This window comes from Peromyscus californicus, unplaced genomic scaffold (assembly GCF_007827085.1).
Source record: "Peromyscus californicus insignis strain IS unplaced genomic scaffold, ASM782708v3 Scaffold_7__1_contigs__length_154581171, whole genome shotgun sequence".
NCBI classification, from domain to species: Eukaryota; Metazoa; Chordata; class Mammalia; order Rodentia; family Cricetidae; genus Peromyscus; species Peromyscus californicus.
In genome coordinates this window covers 112942734-112956980 of record NW_026294595.1, presented here as the reverse complement: position 1 = coordinate 112956980, position 14247 = coordinate 112942734, and positions in this window count along the sequence as shown.

Genomic DNA, 14247 nt, shown 5'->3' with positions numbered 1-14247 from the left:
GGACATTTCAAGATCATCTCATTGTTTTTTCATTTATTTAGTAAATATTTATTTAGCATCTGTTACCTCCCAGACCTTTGCCAGCATTAGAATAGTGTTTGACTTGACTGAGTGAGCTGTGGGTATTTGTCCATTTTCGCTTGAATGATCTTCTTCTCAATCTTCACTTTCCCTCTTCTTAAAGATTTTCTCTTGGGAAGCAGCCATTCCAGTTTGGTCCAGCCATGATGATGATAGTAAGCATTTGTGTCCTGTTCACACACAGAAGACTTGAAGTATCCCAATTCTGTTTGCTTTATGTTTTAGAACCTGGACTACAAATTCAACTAACGGGGGGGAATTCTGGGAAGCCAGGAGTTGAAAATAACAAGTACCCTGGTGCTACCTCTAGAAATCTGATTTGATTAAGTGTTGCATGAGAAAATCAGAAAGCAGACAACCAAGTAGATAGAAACCTGAGAAACATTCCATAATGCTGGATTGAGAGAATGCAAGCTTCTGCTTGGAGAAGAAACATCACAAATCTGTTTCCATGACACATTTGCATAGAGACCATGTTGAAAGTAGAATGAAAGTAACAGGATGCTGCAAGTTCAAAGTGTGCCTTTTATCATCTCCTTGTTTAGGGCAGATTCCATAGAAGCAGTAGGTTCATTCAGGACAGATCCCCAGGACAGACAGACTTGTAAAAGAGTGAGAAGGAGCAAAATTAATAGGACTGTGATCTCAACATGAGTCTACTACCCTCAACATGATTCCACTGAGAAGCTACGGAGTGTGAAAGAAAAGCACAAAGTGGAGACAAGTGGACAGGGACTTAACAACATCCCCATATCAACTATTTGTTGAAAATCTCTTAGGTATTTATTTCTAAGAGAGCAGACAAATTCTCTGAAGACATCAGCAACCACAGGTTCTTAGCAGTTGCATCTGGCTGTAGGTGGGGGGTGCATCTACTTGTCCTGAGGGTGGGGTGAATGCAGCTTCTACACCTGGACAGATATGACTGTACCACGCCTCAGTACTTCTGTCCTTGAAGTGCCACAAATGATGTATCCACAGGGAACAGAACGTTAACACTGAAGCATTCTGTGCACCAACAAACCCATCCTCCCTTTCTTGCCTCTGCATTCCTCCAAACCTGTTGCCTTTAAGTACTGGCACTTGAGAAATCATACTTTCCTTAAACTTTGGTTCCAGTGAAACTGCAATCTAGGGAGGCTGCCCAAGTGCCAGTGAAAGGCTCTACACCCATGTACAAACAGGTAGCACTAAGTGGACTCAGTGGAATCAGAAAACAGAGCACAGGAAACGTGGAAGAGGAATTGGAGAGGGGGAGGGGTGGTTTTGATTAGGACACATTAGATGCATGTATGAAATTCTCCAATAAAAATGCAGTCTTGTAAGCACTATATTGAATGCTTTGGGAAATCTCTGTTTAACAGAATGCACTTCATTACTAACTGAACGCAGGAGATGTGGGCTTTAATTCTGCCCCCGACTTTGGAGAAGTGGTTTGCCGTCTCTGGGGTTCACCAACTTCAGTTAAAAAGGTATGTGGTCAGAGTCCCAGTTACTTTTGGACACTGAGAACTTGTGATTTGAATTCTCATTTCACACAGGGAGGAAGCAGATCTAATTTTTTGTTTACGAGAGATAAGTTTTGATCTTGCCACCTTAATACAAAACAAGAGAAAGAAATGTAATCACTGCCCCCCCCCCCCAAAAAAAAAGGCGATGTGGCTTTGTTTGGATCTGGGGTCTCTGATATGGCATATTGGATGTGTCAATGCCATGTGATTTATTGTGCTTCATAACATTTGGGAAAAGATATTTGGTATTTCATCCAAGGAAAGCAATTTTCAGAAACCTTTTAGAAGGTGGCTGGAGCATCAGTAATCGGTGCCATTTCTTTATGCCAACATTTCCTTAAAGCAGCACAATCTTTCATTTTAATCATCCCTCTCAGCAGGCTCCTTCCAGGGCACAGGAGCAGGGCACCCACCCCTCAGAAATGAGGTTCTATTTTTAACAGCCACCAGCCAACAAACTCCCTATTAATCGTGTGAAATCTGCTCAGATGGCTGCTCTTCTGGGTTCTTGTGTCCCACACCCCCTCTCCACTCCCCATCTGCACAGCCCTCCCCTGAAGATATTTTTAGTCCTAGCAGCTACATCCTTGAGAATTACTAGGAGGATGCTATGCTTTGTTTCTAAATAAACATTTTAGAGATATGGTTTTTTTATTTCTGATATTTTCAAAGAGATTAAGCATGCTACTTCTTAAAACAAGTCAGTATTAACTAAGGAGCAATCTGGACTGGGAGATCTTCATCTTCTTGGGAATTCCTTTCTCACAAGGAGTAAACGCTCAATTGTTCAGTTGTGTTTAGTTTTCTCAGGGTAGTCTTGAGAGTTATCTTTGGAACGGGAAAGCCAAACCTTTCTCACTGCATACATTTTCTCTAAGTTTTCAAATTTGTATCACTAAATGCAGGCATCTCTTTAAAGCACTGAGCTAGGACACAGGACTTACACTTGAAGGCCAATGTGGTATATCACTGAAGCTATAATCATCAAAATATTTTCAAAGCACCTGGAGGATTCCAAGAAATAGCATCTATAATAAGAATTTAGCTTAGTTAGCACAAATTGCAGTGTTTAATCACCCACTCTCCATAAAAGAAACCATATTGCCTATTATGTTATTAGCTACTGTGATTTGTGGGTTGTGGTTTTTAGTAGGTTATTTGCGCATATAGGGAAAAGACATTTCTAAGAAAAAGACAGTATAGTCTCTTTCCAACATCCTTTCCCTGATCTTCCTAGATATTTATCACATAAACATACATATATATCCTTAAGCTAATATATATATATATATATATATATATATATATATATATATATATATATATATACATGATACACATATACTCACATGTATCATTGATACACACACACACACACACACACACACACACACACACAAACACACACACCAAGTAATCCTTAATTTTGTCACAAGTATTTTTCTGTATCTGTCATGGTCTGGATGAAAATGGCCCCCATAGGCTTCTATATTTGAATGCTTGATCTCCAGCTGGTGAAACTGTTTGGAAAGAATTAGTAGGTATAGAGGAGGTATGTCACTGTGGGCCACGCTTTGGGGTTTTGGTTTCAAAAACTCTTGTAATTCCCTGTGTCATCTCTTGGCCTTGTGGTCATGGGTCAAGATGTGAGCTCTCTGCTGCTCCCTCAATCTGCTATCATGGACTCTAACTCTCTGAAACTGTAAGCCAAATTAACCACTTTCTTTTTCTAAGTTGCTTTGGTCATGGTGTTTTATTACAGCAGTAACAAAGACAGAAATGGTACCAGGGAGTGGTGTCTGCTGTGACAGGCCTGATCTTGCTGGGTTTGGGCAGAAAGTGGATGACTCTGGTAATTTGAACTAGGCAAGATGATGAATGTGGTGAGCAGGGCTTAACAGCCCATGTTGGTAGGAGCTTGGAAGACTACAGTGATGGGAGACAAATGGACTGTGGAAGCCCAGCACAAGAGCCTTCAGAAGGAAAGCATATTAGCAATGGAGCTAGAAACCTTTCTTGTGATATTTTGGCAAAGAATGTGGCTATATTTTGCCCTTATCCTAAGAATTTGCTTGAGTCTAAATTAAAAGGTAATGGACCAAGGAGATTTCAAGATATCTTACCACTGACAGTTGTGTAGTTATTGGTAATCACTCTCATGCAGGTCTAAGAAATACAAAACCTACAGTTTACGGAGAAAAAGAACATCAATACATTTAATGTTAGAGTGAAGGCTTGTACTGAAAGAGATGAGGTTAAAGAATGGCCTGATCTAAAATGAAATAAAGGCAGGAGTACCTTCAGGGTAAGACCCCACCCAGCTAGGTTTCCAACTTATAGAAAGAAAAAGTCTAAGAAATATTTTTGTTCCTAAAAAGAAACAATGAATCAAAGCTGCTACAAATGTGATTCAAGGATGTCAGGGTTCATTTTAAGCTGCTAGTCAAGTCAACAGTGCAGTTCATGTAGTTCTGGCATGATGTTATGAAGGATACCCTAGTAAAAGGGTTATGGAATCTTTCTCCATGGTTAAGGAGAACCACTGAGACCATGTATGTGGCAGAGGAGTCCCTGCAAGGAGACCCCGCGAAGCCATTGTGTGAGGCTGTGAAAGTGAAGCCTGGATTGCATTGGAGAGCCCAAGATGTTAGAAGTAACAGAGCTATGAGATCTTGTCAAGGATAGTTGCACACAGGGAGTGGAACCAGTCCAGAGTAAAAAGAGCATTGCAGTCAGCAAAGTTGTAAGGGATAAACCATCTAAGCCATTTGACATCAGACATAAAGGAATTGGAGTTTGCCCTGCTGGGTTTCAGTCTTGATTTGGCATAGTATTCCCTTATTATACCTCCATCCCTCCCTTTGGGAACAGCAAAATATATTCTGTGCCATTGTATGTTGGAAGTATGTAATTTGCCTTTCAATTTTATAGGGGGTTACATTAAGAGATTGCTTTGAATTTCAGAAGAGATTTTGGATGTTTAAACTGGTTTGAAACTGTGAAAAACTACTGGGGCTTTTGAAATTGGACTAAATGCATTTTTTGCATTATGATATGGCCATAAACCTATGGTTTTCAGAGAGTGGAATGTGGTAGCTTAATTGAGCATAACTCCCATGGGTGCATGTATTTGATTGTCCCCAGATGGTAGAACTGTTTGGGAAGGAGTAATATGTATAGAGGAGATGTGTCACTGTAAGTAAGCTCTCAGGTTTCAAAACACTTTTGCAATTCCAAGTATTCTTGTTGCCTTGTGGTTATGGATTAAGATGTGCACTCTTAGCTGTTCCTTTGATCAACCACCATGGACTCTTCTAATCCTCTGAAACTGTGAGCCAAACTAAACACTTTCCTTCATAATGTGCCATCGTCATGATGTTTTATCACAGCAAAGTAACTTTAGAAAAGTAACCAAGACAGTAACCTTGTTTTTACTCTTCATTAATTACAATTGAAAGATTTTAAACCAATCCTCAAGTTTATCTCCTTATTCAAAAATAGTTACCTTATATTCCTTTATCTGAAATGAATCAGAATCTATACCATCAGTGATGATGACTGAGTTCTAATTAATAAGGGAAAATGAACAGTTCTGAGTTTGTAGAGACTTTATGACAAGTTACTTTTTGATTAGCCAATGCCTTCTGTTTATGTGTTCCTTAGAAATCTCTTTTTGATTTTTTCTTAAAATAGTCTCTTCTCTTTCCCTTCTTCATTGTCTCTTCTCAAATCTTTAGCAAATCTATGTAATTTCTGTTAATATTGGTCTAAAAAATCCAAATGCCTTCTAAAGGTTAGTTTACCACAAATAAATAAACTGAAATATCATGAGTGTTTAGCTAAGCAGTGTTTTTTCTCCTTTCTTTATGATTCCTGGGGAGTCTCCTTGTGCCCAGTACAAAAGTCTTGCATTTGTTCTAGTTCAGAGCCCACAATCTATTTTCTGGGCACTATTCTGTGAAGCACAGGAGAGCTGTGTCATCTGTAGCATGAAAGCTTTGATATTTGTCAAACAATGAACAGCAAGAGGTGATGGAATGGACCCCAGCAGGAGCCTGGTGTGTGTGCAGCCTGGCTGTCAGGAAGCCCAGGACTTTAGAACTTTGAGCATCCGTGCTAACTGCAACTTCAATCCTTTTTCTTGGATGCATCTTATAGATCTGGAGTCTCATGCATTGCCTGCATTGGCAAATTTTGGGGAAAGCATTCTTCCACATGCTGGCAGATGGCTGGCACATCTGTTTTCCTGAATCTTGGTTCAGAAAAAACAATAAATATAGTTAATCCCTTACTCGAGATCTCTGTGAGGTTTTGCACCTTTCCTAGAGAACACACACACAGAGAGCTATCGACATTAATTTTAGAACAGTATATTTACATTAACTGACTATACTATAAGACTTGTTGAGTATTTTTCTTAGTTTCAAATGATAAAGATATAGGTTGAGTTGTTAAAATAGAACCCAAGGTAAGGATTTTTGTACAGATGAAAACCTATGTAGGAGTGAAACAAGCAAAAGTGGGCCACAGAGGAAGCCAGGAAAAGTGGGGCTTTAGCCTGACATCTCTGGAAAGTGTTAAAACATGTAATTGTCACTGAGGTCACAGGATTTTTTTTTCTTACCTTCAGATTGTGGTTCTGACACTAGGGAAATAGAAAACCTCCAGACATTTCCAGGCAGATTCTTTTGGGAACAATTCTCCTGAGTAGCTGCAAACTGTTTGCAGCAGACACTGAAGTGGAAATACCTCATTGGAGTTATGGGTACACTAGCTGGCCACCGGGTCTGGCTATGCACATGCAATTTTAATTTTCTTTGAATAAATTGTGTTGCCTATGAACAGAAGTAAGTTTACTTTTTCATATGTAATTTGAATGACTTGCATTTCTTTTGCTAGCCGACAACTCTGGCTCAAGTACTGTATAGAGTAGAAGTCAGTTGAATGGAAATCCTTCTGTCATTTATCTTCATAAGTGCTTTAGTTTACACTATTGGCTATTGGCTATGATGGGAGCTCAAGTTCATATGTGGATGTAATTATGTCAAGATCATTTCCTTATACTCCTATTAGTTTTTGGAAAATTATTATGAAAGGATATTACACTGTTTTCAGACATCTTTATTAGTGTAGTGTATGGTATTGATTACTCTTTACAGAAGAGTTATACTATTCCGAGAACAAATCCTACTTGGCACTAGTGGAAATGATCCTTTTGGTATACTATGTTTGGATTTTTGTTGAGAATTTTTACATTAACATTCACACATTCACTCTAAACTTTTCTTTCCTTACTTTTTTTCATTGATTTGATATTGGGCTAATGCTTGTCTCATACAATCAGTTTGGAAAAGTTACTTTCTTTTCATTTTTTGTGGAAAAATTTCACCAGAATTCATTTTAATTTCTCTTTGGTAGAATACTCCAGTGAAGACATCTGTTCTGGAGTTTTTCTTTGCTGAGATGTTTTAAGTCAGCTGTTCAATAATTTTACTAGTTATAGATCTATTTGATTCCTTATATATCCATAATTTATTATTGGTGGATTTTATGTTCCTGTGAATTTATTTGTGTGGTTTTTATTGTTCAAATCTTTTCTCTCCATAGTAAATTTATTTATAATATTTTACTTTCTTTGAAGCTATTGTAAATGTTTCTTTTTCTTTTAGATTATCCAATTTGTACTTAATTACTGACACTCCCTTCTTAAGAGTCCTATTGCTTTGCAGCATTCACTATAATCTCTCCTATCATTTCTGATTTTTGCTAGTTGATTCTTTTCTATTTTTCTTAGTCTAGTTATGGACTTGCCAATTTTGTTAATCATTTCATAAAACCAACTCATAGGTCCAATGGACTTTTTATTTTTCTATTTTCTTTATTTCTTTTTACTGCTCTATCTTCTTCCATCTGATAACTTTGGGTTTCATTTCTTCTTTTTCTAGTTTCTTGTTGTCTTAAGATCTTTCTCCCTCTAGAATATAGGTATTTCTTGGTATAACATCTATAAGTACTGTTTTTATTGCATAAGGAAAGTTTGGTATGTTATATTTTCATTTATCTCAATTCGTTTCTACTTTCTCCTGTGGTTTCTTCTCTGACCTAAGACTTTTGACTCAGGAATGAGCTATTTAACTTCCAAATGTTTATGAATTGTGATTTGTACTTTTATTCTGTTTTATGTGAGGAAACAAATTTGATTTGATTGCTTGTTTGTTTTTGTTTTGTTTGTTTTTCAAGATAGGGTTTCTCTGTGTGGCAGCCCTGACTATCCTAAAACTTGCTTTGTAGACCAATATGGCCTTGAACTCAAAGAGATCCACATGCTTCTGCCTCCTGAGTATTGAGATTAAAGGTGTACACTATCACACCCAGCCAGGAAACATATTTGATATAGATTTCAGCATCCTTGAATTTGTTAAGACTTCTCTCAAGCAATCAGGTTGCATGTGTGCTGACAGTTTTATATTCTGTTGTTAGGTGGAGTGTTCTGGATATCAGTTTTAGGTTTAATCTGATCATGTTTGATCCTTGAGTTCCTTATTAATCTGTTTGTTGAGTTATTTTATCCATTATTGAAAGTGAGGTATCTAAGTCTGTGGGTAGAACAATATTGTCTGTTTCTCTTGATGCCTTGCTGATGGTGCATATAACCACCTAATGGTGGTGTTTTCCTGCTCAACTGACACATTTGTTATTATATAATGTTCACCTTTGTTTCCTCAGAGTTTCTGAATTATAGTTTATTTTGTCTGATGTAAATATGGTCATTCTTTGTCCCTTTTAATTACCACTTGCATGGAAAAAAATTCCAACTATTACTTTTGATCCTATGTATATCCTAATATCTAAAATGAATCTCATGGATAGTATATAATTTTGATATCACATTGTAATTCTTGCATTCACTGCAAGCTTGTTTTTAATTCAGAGTTTAGTCCTTTTACACTTAAAACAACTATGAACAGGAAATGACTTACTATTATTACTTTGCTCATTGCTTTCTTATGTGTTATATTTATTTTTCTTTCTTCTCTTGTTTCATTTTTTGTTATTTTTTTATTTTTGTACTGACATTCTTGTTTTCTTTCTCATTTTCCCTTGTGTATCTTACATGTGTATTTTGTTTGTGGTTAGACTGGGGATTATATAACATCTCCATCAAAAGACAAATAGAAAATACAATACATATATACAAGGAAATATTACTCAGCTATAAAGACAAATCAAAGTTTCAAGTAAATGGGTAAAACTGGAGAAATTATATAGAGTGAGGTAGCTCATGCTCAGAAAGATTAATGACACATGTTCTCTCACATAAGTAGACTCTAGCATCAAAACTTTTATTTTATATGTCTTACTTAGAGCACAAGTGGAGTCTAGGCAACTAAAAAGGGACCTTCTGGGGAGAATGTTAAGGGTAGGGGAATACTAGATAATACACCAAATGACTTTTTCCACCAGCCATGATTATTACACAGATCACCTCACAGCATCTGTGTTTACCCACTCAACGCCTACACAAGATCAAGCCAGTCAAAATTCCAGTATTGGTGGGGGAGGGACCCCCAGGCCTCATCATTGGAACACCTGCAATTAGCAGCTGATGACTGCTGAGCTGAGAGAGTCACTCTCCTCTGAGGACTTGGTCATTGGTAGGTTGCTCATGCTCTATTGAAAAGCTCCATACCTATGTGCAGATGGGCATGTTTAACTAGGCTCAGAGAGTTATTAATAACAGCAATCAAAAGGAAAACACGATATTGGGAAGATGAGGAGGTCACTAACATAAGTTGGAGGGAGGTAATGGTGGATGGATATGATCAACAAATATTACACAGACCTATCCATTTTTCAAAGAACAAACTTAAAATGTTTGAAAACTAGTATTAATAAATAATATAATAAAAATAAATTTAAAAGATGAGGATATGAAGTTGGGAGAGTGGTGTGCTAGCGGAGTCCTAGGGGAATTAGAGGGGAGAAATTAGGGTTAAAATAGTCTTATTTCATTGTATAAATGTATGAAATTCTTAAAGAATAAACTAAAATGTCTTATAACTTTGACAATATATTCAGATGATAACTGAATGTCAGTGACACACAAAAACTTCTCATGAACATTTCCTCTTCTTAGAATATTATTGATACAACAAGATATGTTTCTGAGTTTATATCCATTGGCATAATTTTATGATTTTATTTCTTTGTATGCTTTAATCTTTAAATCCTATATCAACATTAAGTGTGGTTTATACACACAGCAATGTGATTTTATACTATTCTATATTTATCTACATATTAATAATTACTTAAGAATTTTATATGTTCACATGCATGTTGTGGCTTTCTAGTAGCCCTTTGTTTCAACCTTGTATTTCATTTTAGGTAAAATTTAGAATTTCAGGATTCTTGTATTTCATTTCAGGTAGATTACTACTGATGTACTCCTTAAGCTTTTATTTATCTAAAAATGCTTTTGAAATTTCTTTCATTTTTTAAAATTTGTGTGTGTGTGTGTGTGTGTGTGTGTGTGTGTGTGTGTGTGTAGATATGTCTTGCACATATAGAGGTCCTAGAGCAGTTGCAGATGTCCTCAATCACACTCTACCTGAGCTTTGGGATGGCATCTCTTGATTTCACTAGCTTCACCAGGCAGAGAATACATGGGATCCATCTGTCTCTGCGTCCACAATGCTGGAATTACAGGCATATACTGCACAGCCCGCCCTTATTTATTTATTTATTTTTAATTTAAAAATTAGAGTCAATCATTTCATTTTGCATATGTAAGTTTTGCCTGTCTTTATGCATGTGCATCATGAATTGGTTTGGTACCCACAGAGGTTAGAAGAGGGCATCAGATCCACTGGCATTGGAGTTATGGATGTTTTTGAACCACCATGTAGTTGTTGAGAATCAAACCAAGGTCCTCTGCAGGAACAAGTAGTCTCGGCTGCTAGCCATCTCTCCAGCTGAGGCCCAGCTTTTAAAGTGAGTTTTAGAGATCCAGTGTCAGGGCTTCATGCTGGTGCAGCGAGCAGTTACCATCTGAACCATCTCCATAACCCATCTCCTTCATTTCTGGAGGACATTTTTGCCTGGTATATTATTATTGTTTTGAATGTATCATGGTCCTACCTGTGCTGCTTCTACTTCCTGCCTCATGGCCATTCTCATGGCCACTATATGAAATCATGACTTCTCCATCTCTGCTTTATGATTCTGTTTCTGCTTTACTTTCAAATGTTTTATCACAGTAAATCTCAGTTTCAGTCTGTTTAGGTCATTCTTTCAATCTTAATTACTTGTGGTTTATTCAATTCCTTTGTTTTTCTGTTTTAGTTCTCAAATGGAGATGTTTGGACATCCACATCATGTCTTAAATACGTTCTCCGTCTGTTCTCTTTTCATTCTGTTACACTCATAAGCCAAGGTCTACATTCATCAGTTTCACATTGTCCCTTGAGCATTTATTCTTCTTTCTGTTTTAAGTCTACTGTTAAGTGCATTCACTGGATTTCTTTTCTTAATTAAGAATTTTTTTATTCATTTTACATACCAATCACAGATCCTCCTCTTCCTCCTTCCACCTCTCCAGTCTCTCCACCAACCTAAGCTAAGGCCTCTCATGGGTTATATTTGGCTGGTTTTTTGTTTGTATGTTTGTTTTTTTGGTGTGGTGGTTTGAATGAGAATGTCCCCCATAGGCTCATATATTTCAAGGCTTGGTTCTCAGTTGTTGGAACTGTTTGGGAGGAATGATCAGGGAGGTGTGGCCTTATTGAAGGAAGTGTGTCACTGGGGGTGGGCTTTGAGGTATCTAAAGCCCATGCCAAGCCCAGTTGCTCTTTCTCTGCTTACATCTGTTGTGGTAATATATTGTGTACCCTAATAAAGCTTTCCTGAGTACCAGAGGACAGAGCCAGCTACTAGATTAGACATAGAGGCCAGCCAGTGGTGGCACACACCCTTAATCCTATCACTTGGGAGGCAGAGATCCGTCTGGATCTCTGTGAGTTCAAGGCCACACTGGAAACAGAGCCAGGCAGTAGTGGCACACATTTTTAATCCCAGTACTGGGAAGCACACACACTTCTAATCCTAGGAAATGATGGCAGGGCAGAAAAAGGTATATAAGGCATGAAGAAACAGGAACTAAAGCAGTTCAGCTGAGACCATTTAGGGTGAGGAAACAGGATCAGCTGAGGAGTTAGTGAGGTGAGGTTGGCTGTGGCCTGCTCTGCTTCTCTGATCTTTCAGCTTTATGCTGACACCTGGGTTTTTATTAAAAGACAATCTAAGATTCAAACAACAATCTGTGGATCAGATAGATGTAAGCTACAGCTATTGTTCCCGTGCCATGCTAAGGTGCTACCACCATGCTCCTCACCGTGCTGGTCATGAACTCACCCTCTGAAGCAAGTCCTCAATTTAAATGATTTTTTTCTATAAGTTTCCTTGATCATGGTGTCTCTTCACAGCAATAAAACCAAGACACTTTGCAACCCTAGCACTTTCTTAGTACTCTCACTTGCTCTTGCATTTTTGCTGATAGGCCATATAGGTCGGTGTGCTCTCTCTTAGTATATTGAACTTCCTTAAGGTGATTATTACTTGTGTAGTAAATTAATAGATCTTTGTCTCTTCTTGCTAAGTTTTGAGATATTCAGTTTACTTATGTATTTATTTGTTTTGGGATTGGGCCACGTTTCCATCTTTCTTCATATCTTTACTGTTTTGGTGGTGTTACACATTTGGGAAAACATCTCACTTTTACATTATTCATGGATTCTTTACACAAGAGAAGAATTTCCCCAACATGCTCAGTTAGAGATTCTTAGGGCCTTTCAAACATTTGAGGGAGTGTGTTTTCTCTGGATCTGGGGCATCGTTTCTCAGAGTGCTGTGCTGGCTTCTTTTCAGGCACTTGCCTTCTTTCTCTCTTTCTGGGGTCAGACTGTCACTGTCACAATGCAGAATTTCCAGGCCTGCAGCAAGTTGCTGAGCCCTGTGGTTCTCCTCAGCAACTAGGTACACAGTGTTCCTGTTACACCAGCACTCCGAGTCAGAAAGGCAGAAAGCAGTCTACCAGGCAACTTCCCAGAAGTCTGAATATCAGCCACATGTTCCTCGGTTTCATTTCCTCTTGCCAAAGAAGCCAGTGATGCAGTATTTTCTCTGACTAGTGAGTGTCTTCCGGGTGCAGCAAATCCTGAACTCTTCTCGCTAGTCCCCAGGTATCTACAGTCATGCCCCTGCTACCCAGCCCTCTTAACAGGGTGAGATAAAGCCAGTCTTTGGCAGCCCTCCCAAACCCAGAATGTGGACTTTGTTCCACTCTTCTCCACCTGGTGGAGAAGCCTAGGCTAACTTTTACTCTCCACTGCTCCATGCTGGACTAGTGTGGTAACAGAACTGTCATGAGTGATACAAGATGATTTCCCGACCCAATACACCACCCATTTCAGTAGGTCTGCTCTTAGCTTTGAACATGCATAGGGTACTGAAACTTTGAAAGTAGCTCTGAGAGATCTCGTAAGTGCTTTAATTGTTAGGTAAGTGTGTTCATGGGGAATGAGGTCTCAGGTTTTCTTTTCCACTGTTTTCTATGAAGAAAACTTTTAACAAAAGACTAGTTCTGTTAAAGAAGAGGAAGGGAAAAATATCTGAAGGTAAGACAACGGGAGATTTTTCAGAAAGTGTAGGTGTGGGGGCATGTTTTGTGCTGTTGAGAATAAATTAACAGACTAATAGACCGATTATGTATACAAGAGCAGTGACTTTTAAACCTCTGTGTGCATTAGGAACATATGGCAAGCCTGTGGAAACACAGATTGCCGCACAGAAGGCCAGAGTTTCTGGCTCAGGAGGTGGTGCAGGCTGTATTTCTGCCAGGCTCCCAGGTCATCCTGAGGCAGCACATCCTAGTGAGGCTCTAGAAACTGAAGAAGAAGAAAAAGAAGAAAGAAAACTGGAGGCACAGAACATGAAATTTGGACTTTTCTCTCTGCTTTTTGCTTTCTTTAGAACACTGAGGGCCAAGGTAGTCAAGTCATTTTTGTTGTTGTTTTTCCAGTCTCCCTGTCTACCAAAGAATGCCTTGACAAGGCTCTGTAACCCAGACTGGACTTGGACTGACATTACTCTTGCCTTACCTTCCATCGTGACTGGGGTTATCGATGAGCTCAATCACTTGGCAAGAATGTTTTGTTTCTTAGTAGAAATGTTAGTGTTGGATTGATGGAGAGCCCTAATTTCAGACATTCTCCTCTATCAGGTGGGATGGTCCCTGTTGCTCTCATTTCCTCCCACGTGAGATACAGGCTCTAAACTCACAGGTGCATTTTATACCAGCTCACGATATTATTGTACTCACACGTTCCTTATTTGCCCATGCTTGTTACCGTTTGTCCACAACCTTTTTCAGGTGCTTGTAAGGTCCTAATTTTCTACTCCCACAGCAGTTTAGAGCAGGTAGAGACATTTTTCTGACAGTTTGAGTGAGACTTGAGGGGAGCTCTGAGGACATGGGCCTCATCAGCTTGTCAACAGAATTCTAGCATTAGCTACATTTTAATTTTTTCGGCAATTCACACAACAGGGAAACTGTGCCCCTGGTAAGCCCACTTGAGTGCTACAAGTTTTGAAACCA